This window comes from Cyrtonyx montezumae, unplaced genomic scaffold, assembly GCF_038088225.1.
Source record: "Cyrtonyx montezumae isolate F1298 unplaced genomic scaffold, pur_monq_1.0 scaffold_24, whole genome shotgun sequence".
Classification (NCBI taxonomy): domain Eukaryota; kingdom Metazoa; phylum Chordata; class Aves; order Galliformes; family Odontophoridae; genus Cyrtonyx; species Cyrtonyx montezumae.
In genome coordinates, this window is record NW_027071981.1 from 2589346 (window position 1) to 2605635 (window position 16290).

At 41.0% G+C, this 16290-nt stretch overlaps 1 protein-coding gene and 1 non-coding gene across 2 annotated transcripts in view; one reads left to right on the top strand and one right to left on the bottom strand.

Moving 5' to 3' along the window:
* ACYP2 (acylphosphatase 2) overlaps positions 1–16290 on the bottom strand; it is a 43712-nt gene that overhangs the window by 1878 nt on the left and 25544 nt on the right. The gene's annotated exons all lie outside the window — the stretch shown is intronic.
* On the top strand, positions 7486–7680 carry LOC136050653 (U2 spliceosomal RNA). Its single transcript, XR_010622414.1, has one exon. It is a non-coding gene; the product is annotated as a U2 spliceosomal RNA (small nuclear RNA).

A 16290-nucleotide genomic window follows, 5' to 3' on the forward strand; every position in this document is an offset into this window, starting at 1 on the left:
AACAACTTACCCACATGGATATCTCATGTTCAAAACGAATTACCTGTGATAAGCTTTGGTCTACAACTGATAGCAGCAATTGAAATCATTAAATGTATCAGATGTTTACAAATCTTTGCATATCTTCCTCTTTCCTTCCTGCTGTAAACAACATGCCTGCTTGCCCATTTACATCTGACACGTCCAAAACGTTGACCCCACCTCACGTACAGCTCAGCCCAGCCCATCCTGAGGCCATCCCCTACCCTGTGCCAACATGGCAATGGCTTTCTCTCACCAAGCAGCTTGGACAGCAAACACACACTAGCATGCAATGGGCATGTGTAGGTTGAAAACAGGCACAGGGGGAGTGCAGTGCAGTACTGATTCAAGTGTTGGCAAAACCCGTTATGCATTGTGCTACACTGCCTAAATAGAGCAGAGAAAAATATGCAGCTGTGTTTTCCATTTTGATAGGGGAAATTATGTCATCTAGATGGACTTGTGCAAAGCTTTGACACTGATCAGCATGACATCCTGGCTGAAGAGACGGGCCCATGACAACCTCATTAAGTTCAACAAGGCCAAGTGCAAGGTCCTGCACCTGAGGCAGGGCAATCTCAAGCACAGATATAGGCTGAGCTGAGAATGGCTTGAGAGCAGCGTGAGGAGAAGGATTTGGGAGTGCAGACTGATGAAAGATTCAACATGTGCCAGCAGTGTGCACCTGCAGCCCAGAAGGCCAACCGTATCCTGGGCTGCATCAAGAGAAGCATGACCAGCAGGGAGAGGGAGGTGATTCTGCCCCTCTTTTCTGCTCTCATGCGACCCTAGGGGAATTCACATGGCTGTATGGGCTCTGCTCTTCATTGAGATGCTGATATTTTGCAATGGTACTTACTTCACTGATCTTTCCTCATCTTTGCACGAGACAGACCATTCACTGAGCACTGAGGCACTTTATTTTTTAACCAGCAAAGCAAGCAGGAAACCAGTATTTGCTACAAGTAGCAGGCAGTTACTGTAATTGTTTCTTTATTTATCTGCAGAAGATAACATTTCCAGTATCTGTGATAAATATTTTTAAGCTATTTTAATTTTCATTATCATCCAGATAGTGACTAGACTTGAATGAAGGTTCTGCAACCTTCTGTTGCTTCACTCAGCCTTCATTTCCTTTCACACACACCATGAATTTCAGACCACCCAGTGTGCAGAAAAGATGAGCAACAATCACTGGCATTTGGAATGTCAGCTCATCATTTGTTGCGTTCACTTGGAAATTGACTGCTGCTTCCCACTTGTCTTCAGGAGCAAGAAAAGCACAAACCACCTCACTCGCCACATGGGATCAGCGATGAATTGGGAAGAATTGAATGAGAATGCTCTTTTAAACTTCTCTGTAAGGGCACAGCATATAGCTTACTCTCCAATAAATACTCCAATGGACGTATTTCTGAAGTAATGCTGTTTCAGGATGGAAGAAGAGCTGATCTCCAAACAACTGTTTCCTATTGTATTTTATTTCTTGATTATTACATGTCGGTGCAACTTCTCCTGGTCACGCTCTGTTCTCAGTCCAAAACCATGCTGGCCATACAGGATGGACAGGCACCTTTAATCAGTTTTACAAATCACATAACTTCCCTGCCCCAGGTAGAAGGCCAGCAGCCAGCCCAGCAGGCCCAGGCCGCCTGCAGGCCCTGGGTTCACCCCACTGTAGCTGCTGCCCCATCTTCATGTTCGTGGTGGTTTATTCCTAGGAGCTGAAGAACAGTAGGATCTGTCCCTTTTTTCCTCTTATTAACAAAAATGAACCCGGCTCAGCAACTTGTTACCCAGGCAACAAAGATCTTTCCTTTCCACAAGCTTGGAAAACACCATCTGAAGGGCTGGTTCTGCACTGCACTCACCATGCTTTCCGCAGTCACAGCTGGCTGTTTGCACTACTGGAAGCACACACATCTTTCTGTGACTTGAGGTACCTGGCAACCCAGCATCAGGGCACCACTCAATCAGACATCCACCACCTATAGCACCACTCTCTAGAAATACTCTTTACAGAGTTTTCTTCCTTCTGTGATATAATAGCAGCACAGCTGTAAAAATCACTGTGCTTTGAATATCAAGGCCAGCAGAACGACCAATTTTCCTGAATAAGATTTTTTAAACCAAATGCTATATTACAAAACAGATTTTTTCAAGTAAATGCTTTTTATTTATTGATTTTTGCAACTCTCTCTGAACAAGCTTGTTTCCTACTTTGATACAGAAAAATAAACCTGCTGCAGGAAGAAATAGGCCTCCTGTGATTTCAGCAGTACAGGGGTGAGAGCAGTGGGAGGAATGACACCTACTGCTCATCACTTTGATGAGATGGGGCACAGTACTAGAAAGAACCCTGCCATCCTCTGTGTGGGTGCGACTAGGAAGTAAAAAAGAGAATCTGACTGAAGTGAAGAGCACTGCCAATGGTGCCTTATGAAGCCTCATGCTTTAATTCTGACTCAAAAGGAAACAGTGTAAGAGTTTAGCAATAGGGCATGTGGCTTTTTACCTCCTGTCTTCTATTTAAAGTTCATATTTGATAATTTAGGGAGTAGCAGCTACTTACAGTTAACAGAAGAACTACAGCATTACACAAGCTCCACAGCTGAAAAGACCTCTATGGCTGGTATTAATACTGCTGTGAGCCAGCTCTGAGGTTAAGGTGAGATGCTTTTGACAAAATGGACTTCAGGGAAGACTGATTTTAACTACAAAGTCATTACATCAAAAAAAATCTGCTGTAATGTTAGCTCTGCAGAGGTCACCTTTCATGAGTACCATGCCATCCACAAGGAAAAAGAATACACTGGGAGTTGCTGCATGCCAAACAGGTACATAAATGAAGAGTGCATTTTCACTTTTCCAGACACTGTATGGAATCAGGATGCTTCTATCATAACTCATTTAGAACAGACTAGTCTGACTTCTTGAATACAATGAAGATTGCAGCATGTTACAGCCTCTAGCACTAGAAATGGACATAGAAAGTGACCTGCGGACACAATTTAGGAATGTTTGTTTCTCTTCATCTTAACCACAGCATTACTTAGAGTGGAACAAGAGAAATGCACGCTTTATTTAGAGAGAGGGAGAATAAAGGCATTTAAGTGTTTATGCTTTATTTCCCTTTGTTTAGGATAAAACATCTAAGAGAATGTTGCTTTTTGAAGACTGTATTTACATCCGTGACAGTGTATAAACTAGGATTGCAAATATTTATGAAATACCTCCAAAATGTTGTTGTATTCTGTAACAGGACTGTCAAGTTTTCACAAGCCCCAACATCTAAAAGTTCATAGAAGAGAAATGCAGATTTCTCTTTCATTGCTGTTTGCCTTTGACCTTTTAGGAAGAAACTCAGAAGTGGAAATGACAGTTTTCTCTGCAATTTTAAGGGACAGGGACGTTACGTATAAAGGCTTTTTGTTTATTAAGAGTGAAATTGACATACAGGTAAAGTTTCCTGAAGCTGGTATAGTAGAGGGGTCTTGCAGCTCATAGATTAGTGCAGAGCCATTCCATTTCCCCCACACCTCTGTTCCTGCTACTGGAGCATAGCAGTACAAGAGCAATCTGGAAATAAAATGTATAAGGTTTGATGTTCATGAGGTAAAAAATAATAATAAAGAAATAGAAAGGTAAAAAAACCTGAAGTGTTTGAAAAATACTGCTGTTTGACATGATGTGAATCCTTATGTGGTCTAAAAAAAGCCCCACAACACCTAAGCAAAATAAATAAAATACATTTAGCATTTTAAGTTTAGCAAAAGCAGTCAAGGCAGAGAAAACATTCTACAGCAAGAAAACGGGAAGATTCTGGGAAGACTTGCAAACATTTTGGTGCAGGACAGTCAAAAAAATTCAGTCAGAACAGTCAGATTTCTCCTACTGACCTTCCTACAGTGCTCCTTGTATTTTTATTCTTTATTTTTACTTCTTTTTATTTTTTAAACTCTCAAAATTAGGCTCTTGCTTCAGGTAAAGCCTGAAGCTTCCTGACCTGAAATAGAGCTGCCACTGGAGCTCTGCTACAGGGTGCCTCTGCTGCCATGGAAACTGCTGCACTCCCCCCAGGGAAACTGCATCAAGAGATCTTCAAACTCTTGTGCTTCCTGCTCGATAAAACACCAAAAATAATGCTGGCAGCAGTCCATACATTAGGCCAGAATCCAAGGTCTACACTTAGTTATATGCCCACACCTTTTGCATACACATACCTGCAAGAGGAAGGAGGAAATACAGGGAGAATAAGTGGAGGGGACTTTCAACAAACATACCTGGATGACCCCACCACAGTCCACCAACGAATGAAAGCCAAGAGTCAGGTTACCTCAGAGCACTAAAGCCCAAAAAAAGGAGGAAAAAACACGCCCATAGTCTAAGGATATGTGCCAAGAAGTGGGTGGGCTAGAAACGAAGCAACCTGCTCCGGCGTAGGTGCAGTGCCCCAGAATAGAACGGAAGCCTGTGGGCATGAGGAAGGCTGCACCACTGCTGCCTGCATACTAGCAGCTCTGCACATCACAGCTGCCATTTCTTGCCCCTTTGGATATATAGCAGAAGTTCTCCAACTGTTTTAGAAAGGGGAGAAAAAGATATTTAATCAAGTGTTTGACTTCATATTTATAAACACAGCTGACAGATGAAAGTTATTAATGTGTTTATGTTTCTTCCTTTCTGTCAAACCCTGCTGCACACAAGGCTAACATTTTTTCTAGAGAACATATAGTGAGAGTTTCTTCGAGGTAGTACTTGAAAGTCATGTCAGCAGCGAGGACAAATTATCAGAATCTGGCAGATTAACGTTATGAGCTAGGTGTGACAATATCAAAAAAGCTTCAAAAACATATTCTGGTGTCACATTTTTATTTATAAACCTGAGAAAAGCGACTTCAATGTTAATGTTCATTACATACTGTGTTTTAACAGGAAATACCTGCTCTTCTTGTCACTGCTAGCTTGCACCTTCAACTCTTTGCATCTCAAATTTGGACTTGAAGATTTTTTCCATCCTATGTAAGTCTATGAAATTTAGTTTATTATACTACTTGGTTATCTATGTAAAATGTCGTCTTCTCTGAAAGAGGAGGAAAGATGCCCAAATGGATGAAACAGAGCCTGAAGATTACTTCTAATGTGCGATGAAAACAGAACTTTCCCATCCATTATTTTGATTAACTGGAAATAGAATTTAAGATTCACTTACAAACATGCAGTAAGTCCATTTTTATAAAAAACATGAGAATGTCTCCATTTAAAACAAGGTGGCAAGTTGTATTTGGCTACTTTTCAAAAAATCTCAGAAAGCTTTCTACAATCTCAAGATTGTAGAGACTTGTCTCAACAACAAGGAATAAAGAACTAAAATACAAAAAAATAATAGCCATTTCAGTAATTCAAAATTGCGTTTATGTCCTACTGTTCCACAGAAAGTGCAAAACAAAAGACAGTTTCCTTTTAGGCTCGTGTCCTATCTTCCCAAAGCAATTAGAATTAGATGAAGAAGAAGCAGAAAGGTCTATTATGTTTCCCTTGTTAATACTTCTGCCTCCTACAGGGTATGTTTAGGCTCACAAGGCAGAACTGAGTAAAAAAATTGACTAATCCCCTCTCTTTTGCACAGAATGTAATAAAAAATGACTTCTAATGATCCATCTATTAAATCAAAGGCCACAAGGTCTTTATATGAGGAACTGTTGCTGTTAGCATACCAATTCGTGCCTCTTAAGACAAGCTAGTTCTCTAAAGCTTGGCAACTGGTTAGTATCCATAATCCATATAAGCTGTACTTCACACAGCATATGTGGCTGTATCAGTTGAGCAAGGAGTAAAGCCCCACTGACTCCAAACATAAAATTTATACCTTCAAATTATGAACCGTAACCGTAGGCTGTTCAAGGAACTCTACTGGAGGACCAAAGTGAGTCACCACACAGACCAAGTTTCATTTGCCTGGTAAATAAAGTAAAACAGCCACAACTTACTGTTGTGCTCAGTTACAAATATATCATATATATATAATCAAAATTTAGACCAAACCAAGATGCACTCCAGAACCTTGACTCCATGTTCTACCATTTCTTCACTCCACAAGAACAAGTTGTGGCTTCCAGAACATCAGAACATCCCCTTGAAGTGAATTCAGCATGGTATGTTTACAAGGAAGGTAATATTTAGTACACTGAGAGTATAACACACACACACACATATAATTCCCTGTAAATAAAGTCCCCTTTGTCACTTATTAGATTTGTTACCGTAAATTAGGATTTGTTAATGTATTATTTGTTGTTTCTACAGAGAACAGAAGTTACACTTAAAACCAGCTGTATACTTCCTGAAGATGAACCTGCCTCCCTGCCATGCCTGGAGCTAAGTGTGCAGAGGCAGCAAATGACCTTGCACAGCAAAGAAAGGCTGAGCCTCTAGAAGGCATGTCAACCCTCACCAAAGGGAGAAACATTATCACATGTACCTCTTTATGATAATTTTCTTATGACTTCACACACATTAAAAATACGATTCTCAAGAGAACTAATATTTTGTTTCTCTCTACTTGCTTTACAAGTTCCATAAAATTATCATTTCAATTAATGTCACTTTGATTTTAAGTCCTTAAGATGACACAGGCTGTTCTCAGAGGTAAGTACTAAACACACCAACTAAAGAAGCCTTTCAAGTCATCCCAAACAACTCTAGTAAAGATATGTTGGCTACATCAGCTGAGCACTTCAATAGAAGACAAAGTTTAGCTCTCAACTGCACTTTGTTTCCTACAGATGTATGTTATGCAAAACTGATAGGTTGCTAGGTTTCTACTTTTTGTTAATATCATGAGAATATCCATAGGAAAAAGGGACCTACTCATGAGATGCAGCAGTGCTGAGAGCACGACTACAGCTAAAGCCCATTCCTGTGGTCTGAATCACGTCACTGTCATCATGAATATACTCACTTAGTAGAAATAAACACACATTTAACATCAAAGCTCCAAGCTATCTGAGAAGGCTATCGGAGCATGAATACATTTTCGGTTCATTGTTTCTTTAAAAAAATAATTAAGCAAGGCTTTTTAATATTATTGAAATATAATCTGATTCACATTCTTTGCTATTCAACATTTCCTGTGCTGTAGCATTTTGTATTTTTATTAAATCTGGTTCTTGAATTAAAAACATTGCTTTAAAAACATTTTTCTGTTAGCTTGCAACAGGGTTGAAGTAAATCAACAAATTTTTTCAGAATATTTCCTGACAAAAAAAATAAAACCAGATAACTTGGGATTTTCTATCACCTTCTCAGAGCACCAATGGCACTTCAGGTTGCTGTTTATAAAAAGCAAAACAACAGATCTACCCATTTTCCATTATGATAACAAGGAGCTCAACTGTTCTTTCTCATCTTGCCAACGTTTCTGCACCTCTTTTGGGAATAGAATAGAATGTTTTGGATCATCAGATCATTTCTCAGCCTTTTGGCTAAGATCAAGTGTAGCATCTGCTCTTATCAGATTCTTATCAGGCCCAGAAAATAGTAAAAGCTGCTAGGTAAAGACAGTCCTTTAGTATTTATATGATTAATTTTATCAGTTCTTAGATTTTCTTCAAGAGCACTGTGCAGGCAATGCTATCTTGCTGCTATGTTGCAAAGGAGGACTGTAACTGCAGAGTAACACAACAGCTTATCAATACAGTGTTCTGACCATCTTGAAATATGTGATAAGAGCAGAATTTCTAGTAAAGTACAAATAGACTCCAAAACTAGTATCATCCCCGGTTTTCATCTTTCTCTTAAGCTTCAGGGACTGTTAAAAAGTATCAAGCATCTCACTTGTTTTCTGTAACTTAAGACACTTCTTTTCCATGCCCCTCCTTGATTTTATTTTGCCTGAATAGTTAAAGGAGGTGAAATCTGTTACTGATCACTTTCAGACTACAGACTGCTGCAGGGACTGAAAAGGTCTTGTGATCTGATTTTGGAACTCTGAAAAACTAGAGAAACAATGATTTCTTTAAGAGACAATTCAAGTAGACATTTCATTAATATGCTTGGCAAAACTTATGTTTTTCAAGTACCTCTCAGCGCCTCATTACTGCAGGAAAGGGTGAGTACTGAGATCTACCAAGCTAGTCATGATTTACCATTCTAGAACAAGCTGTTCTTCATTGGAAAGCATGTGTGCACTCTACAGGGCCCTCTAACAAAATTAATGAACCTGGGATATTTCGTTGTTACAGTCACAGATACTAAGATGCATTATGTGCCTGCCTGCAAACAACACCAAGCTGAGTGATGCAGGAAGGGAAAGAAGCCATCCAGAGGGACCTGGACAGGCTGGAGAAGTGGGCCTGTGTGAACCTACTGAGGTTCAACAAGGCCAAGTGCAAGGTGCTGCACTTGGGCCAGGGCAATCTCAGGTATTTATAAAGACTAGGGGAAGAAACTCCTGGAGTTTCTGTTGAGAAGGACCTGGGGGTCCTGGTGGATGAGAAGCTGAACATGAGTCAGAGTGCCTTACAGCCTGGAAGGCCAGTGATATCCTGGGCTGAATTAAAAAAAAGGAGTGGCCAGGAGGGAGAGGGGAGGTGACTGTTCCCCTCTATTCAGCTCTTGTAAGGCTTCATCTGAAGAACTGCATCCAGGCCTGGGGCTCCCAGCACAAGAAAGACACAGAAGTCTTGAAATGGGTTAAGAGGAGGGCCACTATAATGATCAGATGGCTGGAGCATCTCTCCTGTGAAGAAAGGTTGAGGGAACTGGGCTTATTTAGCTTGGAGAAGGGAGACCTCACTGTGGCCTTCCAATACTTGAAGGGAGAGTGTAAACAAGAGGGGGAACAAATGCTTACATGGGCTGATAGTGATAGGACAAGGGGGAATGGTTTTAAACTAAAACAGGGGAGATTTAGTTTATATTTTAGGAGGAAGTTTTTCACTTAGAGGGTGGTGATGCACTGGAACAGGTTGACCAGAGAGGTGGTGGATGCCCTATCCTGGATGGATCCAGCCTTGGATGTGGCTCTGGGCAGCCTTGTCTAGTGGCTGGCAACCCTCCCATGGCAGGGGGGTTGAAACCAGATGATCTTTGAGGTCCTTTTCAACACAGGCCATCCTATGATTCTATGATTCTTTCTCGACTTCAAGCATGCTCTGCAGTGGTCGTGCTATGATGGTGATCTGCCTGTGTGCATTTCAACTCTTTCCCTGTAATCTGTACAACACCTGACATTCAACTGTGATAACACACACATCAGAAATGCATTCAAGACTGGAGTTACTAGGTCCTTACAAAGGCTACTGCTCACTCCAGTACAAGCTTGCCCCAGGCAATGTAGGGGCCTCAAGTGCAAAAAAGTGGTTTCTGATACTGTGGCTGAAGCTGCACACAAACAGCAAGCTACAATTGAATAGGCAAGTTCCAAACAAACACTCAATTTCACAGCTTGCTTCTGATCCTACAAGTAGGATGCCCACCACCAATACATCTCATTTAGGAATAAGTGTATAGTAGGAATAACTGATTTCCTACTACATTTATGATGGATTCTCTTGCTACTTGCAAGTCCTTTTGGAAGTAACACTGCTTTCAGTGAAGGCAGTCTGCCACGCCAAAGCACTCTCCACAGGAGAGCAGCCCAACTGTGTAATTCTTACCTTGCAAAAATCTGCACAATTTATTCCCATGGCAGAAATAGAATTTCATCCTCTACAATCCCAACAAGTAGGCTCAATCACCATTTTTCATAGAATGTCTAGAGTTGAAAAAGACCTGAAGAATCATCTTGTTCCAAACACTCTGCCACAGGCAGGGCTGCCAGATCAAGTTGCCAAGGGCCCCATTAAACCTGGACGTAAAACACCTTCAGAGATGGGGCATGCACAACCTGGGCAACCTGTTCCAGCACCTCAACACTCTCTCAGTAACAAACTTCCCCTGACATATAGTCTAAATCTCCCTTCCTTTAGTTTAAAACCATCCCCTCTTTTCCTACTGCCATCCATCCATGTGAAAAGTTGATTTTTCTCATGTTTATGATCTCCCTTTAAACATCTGGAAAGCCACAATGAGGTCTCCCTGCAGCCTTCCCTTTTCCAGGCTGAACAAGGCAGTTCTTGCAGCCCATCTTCATAGGTGAGGTGTTCTAGTCCCTGGATCATCATCACAGTCCTCCTCTGAATCCTCTCCAAAAACTCCACATCTTTCTTGTTCTGGGGGCCCCCAGACGGGTGCAACACTCCAGCTGGGGCTCAGGAGTGCAGAACTGAGGGGGACAATCACCTCCCTCTCTGCTATTACCCCTCTTTTGATGGAACCCAGGATATCATTGGCTTTCCAGGCTGCAAGCACACACTGCCAGCTCTTGTTCAGTTTTTCATCTACCAGAACCCCTAAGCTCTCCTCAACAGAGCTACTCTCAAGTTCTTCTCCCATTTTGGAGATATATCTGGGATTACCTCAATCCAATTGCAAAACCCTGCACTGCTTTGTTGAACCTTTAGGTTCACATGGGTCCACCTTTTGAGTTTATCAGTGCCCCCTCAATGGCATTTCTTCCTTCTGCCATAACAACTCATAACCACTGCACCACTCAGCTTAGTGTCATCTGCAAACCTGCTCAGAGTGCACCCGATCCCATCACCTACATCAGTGATAAAGATGTTAAAGAGTATTGGACCCAATACTGACCCTCTGGGGGACACTACTGCTCACCAGCCTCTACCTGGACATAGAGCAACTGACCACAACCCTCTGGCTGTGATCTTCCAACCAATTCCCTATCCTCCAAATTGCTCACCCTTCAAATCCATACCTCTCCAATCTAGAGATAAGGGTGTGGTGGGAGACCATATCAAAGGCTTTGCACAAGTCCTGGTAGACAACATCAGTTGCCCTTCTCCTTTGCCCACCAATGCCATCACTCCATCATCGAAGACCACCAAGACTGGTTGAGCACGGCCTCCCCTTGGTGAAGCCAGGTTGGTTATCCTGGATCACTTGTTTTTGTCCAACATACTGCAGAAATACAGACAGTCCAAGGTAACAGCTACATTTCTGATACCATACAAAATCATTTTCTTGTTAAACTAGTAGCTTAGTATGATTGTATAGGCAATTTCTTTACAAAACACACTTTCAAATTCATGTGAAGTAACAAAACCACTACTAATGTATAAATAGAGGTACAGACATCGTACCTTGGCCAAAATCCAAATCATACCTGATGTAAATAAGAATTTATCAGAGCTAGATCCTCACTGACATATCTAGATACAAGAAAACAAATTCTCAAATCACATAATAGCTTGGGTTGGAAGGGACCCTGAGGATCATGAAGTTTCAACTTCCCTGCCACAGGCAGGACCACCATCCTCCAGATCAAGTACTAGATCAGGTTGCCAAGGGCCCAACCCAACCTGGCCTTAAACACCTCCAGGGATGGAGCATCCACAACCTCTCCAGGCAGCCTGTGCCAGCACCTCAACACTCTCAGTAACAAAATTCCCTTGATATCTTGCCTGAATCTCCCTTCCTTTAGTTTAAAACCATTCCCTCTTGTCTTATCACTGCCTAAAATATTTGTGGGATTTCCAACTCAAAACACCTGCATTTTTTTGAGGATCAGCATCAGATGAGATATACACTGAATTCTTGAATATCACTGCTATCTGAAACAACAGATAACACTTCCTCTTGGATACACATACCAAATCATTACCTAAAATCAACAGGAACACCAAACAAACCAAGGACACTGGAAATCCTGGCACTTGGAAAAAAACAGATGTAAAAGTCAAGTCACCAAGGACTTCTGTTAACAGTTCATCAGACAGTGAGTACTTGTAATGCTGATCCTAATTTTAGGAATTACACAAAGTGTAATAAACAATAACATAAATAAACCCACACACAAAAAGAACTGCAGCCTCACCGTAATGCATGGAATTTTGCCACAGTGCTTTCATTAAATTAAAACATGTGTAGGCCTCCTGCACTTCTGTAAAACTCTCAGTGTATATATACAGGGTAGCAACAATAAAAGCACTGAACTGTGAGTTAAAAGCTCTCACATGGAACTTGGCTGGCTTGCTTCTTTGTTACAAGACAAATATGCCATTTCAAGCATAAGAGCTACAAGAATGAGCGCCAACAAGGTGCCTGCAAGTCAAATCTGCCTCTGCCTTGCTGTTCGAGAGCAACTTTGTAATACAAAAGCAGCTAAAAGGATTTGTATTTAATTAAAACAGCACATCCGTTTTGGCTTTAAACTTTATACAGGATGTTGCAGTCTCGCCTACATACTTTTTTGGTTTACTTACAAACAATGTAAAACAGGACTTCATAAAGCAAGGATTGACAGACCCTTTGCTACTGCATCACAGATCATTCCGTTCTTACATTTTCCTTTGCTTTAACAATAGGAGAAACAACCCTTCATTCCTCTAAATAATTATTCATTCATCCATTCTGATGCAATAAACACAAATTTTACATTCTTATTTCAGGCCCCCCGCCATCCCCCCCAAAAAAATCCAGCATGCAGCTTTAAAATAATTATATTCACCCTTTTTTTGTTTGTTTGTTTCAGTTATTGGATGTTTTTCCCAACTTAGCTTTACAAAACTGGAATACAAAGACACCAAACTCAAACAGTGAAGACTCTTTGTTATCCCACCTGCTAACAGTGCTACATCTGCAAGGTATGTGATCAGAGAGCTGTTTATTTGTGTGGTTATCTTTCACTCCTTCCTGTTCAGCATCACTTATCAAACTGATTAAACCCAAGAGCTTGGTCCTTTACAAATACATCTGAAAAAAAAAATGGTAAGCACATCAACATAGTTGAGTCATCAATGATTAAGTGCACTAGTTTATGAAAATTGGATTTAGCTTTCTAGGCAAAAATCCAATATGAACTTGAAGAGGCAAAGCCTTCTTAAAACAGAAAAAAAGCAATGTTATTACAGTCAAGATTCCGAAAGGTTTCATATCCATTGCTTTGCCTTTCTTCTTAGCAACAAAAAATGATCAAAATAAAGCTGAACACTGCCAACTAAACAAATTGTAGTTGATGGTAGAGAATTCTATAGACTCCTTCACACATTTAAACCTGAAAGCAAAGAGTGCTGTGCCTAACTATCACTCCTTCACTGTGTCTGCACACAGAGGAAGATTCAAACTGCTGCAGTTAATCCTCTCCAAAGGCAGAAGTACTGATATATCTGAAAGGTTGGGTGGCATCCACGCACTGGATAAAAGAATGAGTTCCCTATCTTCCATTAAAATGCAGAAAACCATTGATTTTATCAGAAAAATGTTGCTCATTTTGCCCCAATATATAATTAAAACACCACTGGTGTTTTTAATACACAAATACCAACTAGGAAACAGACAAAGCAACAGAGTACATCACAGAACAGTGAAGATCTTTTATTTTCTCCTTTCTTTCTGAAAACATGCAGAACCTTTGCTTACAAGATTAAGAAAAAAACACAGTGGGGAAAAAAATGCAACAAGGAGAACCCTAAGGCAGACCAGAAGGAAAACTATGCATAAACAGTTAGGCCTTAATCTCTACGTATAGTTCTAATACAGTTACATGAACTGTGAGCTCCCAGGACTAAAATGGTTATGTCGTTGTAGCGTTAACATGAACCATAAGCAGTTCAAAGCTGCTACACTTACATAGAACAGCAGCACACTTATGATGGAAACCTGGCTGGACGCCTGATCCAAGAAGACATCTTCACTAGAGTTAAGCGTGGCAACGATGGGACAAGAAACAAATGTGACAGTAGTCGTGCACCTAAATCTGCATCAACAACGACAGAAGATCATATTACTGCAGCACTCTGCATTCATATCTTCTATTTTTCACCACTGTGCTCAAAATGACCACAATCTGTACCAACAGTGGCAGAAAGGACTACAGAGAATGAGGACTACGACCCACAACTGAAGACAATCCTACAGCTTTCCTATGGGAAAAGGATGTGCACTGCCACTTCCCAAAACCTACAGGCAAAAAGACAGAACACAGATTAAGATGAGAAGTGAGAGAAACAAAACTAGCCACACTTGCAAATAAAAATGTATTTAAACAGATGGTTCCACAATAACGTGCTATTAAACTGAAGGATTCTCATGCAAAACGTGATAAAGAACATCTACATCTCTGTTACTCATTAAGACTCAAACTGCACCCTTCCTAATGTTTTATAAGTAAATGCTGTCTTTAAGAAAACTCCAAATCCCAAGCAATTACTAATTATTTACTGTTCTTAGGGCACCTCTGTGATTCCTGGAAGACAGTATATTTGCTAAGGAATGCAAAACACTTCCCTTATGGCAAAATTCTTTCCGATAATGAAACTGTTGCATGAGATATGCTGGCTAGAGGATACAAAACATTCCTCCTGATAAAAGGAGTTGCATTAAAAAATTCACTATTTCTCCACATGCAACATCCTCTCACTGTGTGTTAAAATACAACATGTTCAATAGGTCTTTGTTTCTTTGAAGTATCAATAGCATTCAGATAACAGGTTCAAGCAACTTCCCATTCTGCCCACAGGCTGGAAAGCAGAGCAATGCCTGGCACCACTTTTTAGCAGCAGTTTAAACCAGCAGAAATGGCCCTGTTCAGTTCATCCCCAGTGCTGCTGACTTATCCAGTGCGTACAGCTGGCTCCACAACTCATACAAAGTCTGATGGAACAGCACAATTTAATTTTAACACTCGACCAAACACCTTCCAGGAACCTCTAGACACAGAAATAAGACTTAAGTAAAGCACCAAAAAAAAAAAATTCAAGCCAAACACTTTTAGCAGTTTCAATTACTTTGAGCTTCTGTAACAAAATTGGCATTGAAAACATTAAGAAAAAAAAGAACCGAAATACTTCCTCTTCAAGAAAATACTTTTCCACAGTGAAACCAACCACAGAATTTCAGTAATAACAAATACCAATTACTCCTAGAAGTACCTTCCTTAGCTAAAAATTGCCATGATAAAGCCCCCACCTCTCCTGTTTTCATATCTGCGTCCACATACTTCCGTGTAACACTCGCTCAGGGCACACACCATGCCATGTGATTGGCACCTCAGGGTATTTTAATGATTTAGAAATACATGGCCAATGCTGTCAGGAACGTATCAGCTGGACAGCAGTATAGGTTCCTCAAGTGTCCCCAAAATGAAGCTACGTAAAGAGATTCAAGGACACAGGAAGATATGCATCACAATGCCAGGTAAAGGTCTCCGCCTTCCTTCCACCTATCAGTCCCACCATGCAGAAAGAATGGCACCACAGACATTCATCAGCGCTTGCTGAACACTGATGAGCACAAAACAGCAGATGTGAGCACAGTGAGGCAGAGGGTGCTGCATTTCAGCAGTAGCAAAAACAACATGAACGACAAGCCACGGTCTGGATCGGCCAAGTACAGGTGTCACATCGAGAAATGAAGAGGGCTCCAATCAGCTGATGAGCAAATCAGTTCACAGGGGTGACTGTACTGAGAAATAGTGATGAGTAGCTGAGAACTCGCTCTATCAAAAACTGTTTGCATGCTCTTTGCATCTGCTGCACGAACCAAGGAAATAAAGAGGAAGCATTACTTGCACAGCAGTGCATGCGTATCTCTGTCCCTTGCATTTTGACTTGTTATGAAAAAACGCTATTTCCTCCGTTGCTCAGAACACAGAATTCACTGTATTCTCTATCAATGACATTCTCTGTGCACTTCAGAGCTATTACCCAAAAGATTAAAAAAATAAAAATCTGCACACAAGGAAGATTATTTTTAAATTCAACTGTATTATAGCTTAGAAGACTTTCAAAAACCCATTCTCATAAATACAAAGAAAGTAGGTTGCACACAGCTTACACAGGAGTCTGCATTGATCTCTTCCCATCTAGGAGCGTGATTTTTATATGAACTGCTACTGAAGGATCTCTGAGCCACACGGGATACAGATGTACCCAGAAGCATCTCTGGATGTACCACAGCACACATCATCCACCTGCTTCAGAAAACTATTCCGGGTGGCAGAACAAGCTTGCTATGACCTCTCAGGGCTCTGATGTATTCCCAAGGATCAACCCCCATCTCTTCACTTATGGCAAAAGTTTTGCAACTGGTTCTGCTCCAACAACAGCAGCTTCTTCCTTCCTCTTTCTCCAACACTGGGGCAACTCTAAGGCCATAAGCACCAACTCAACACCCCAACACACCACCGTGCTTTGCTCAACGCAGGACACT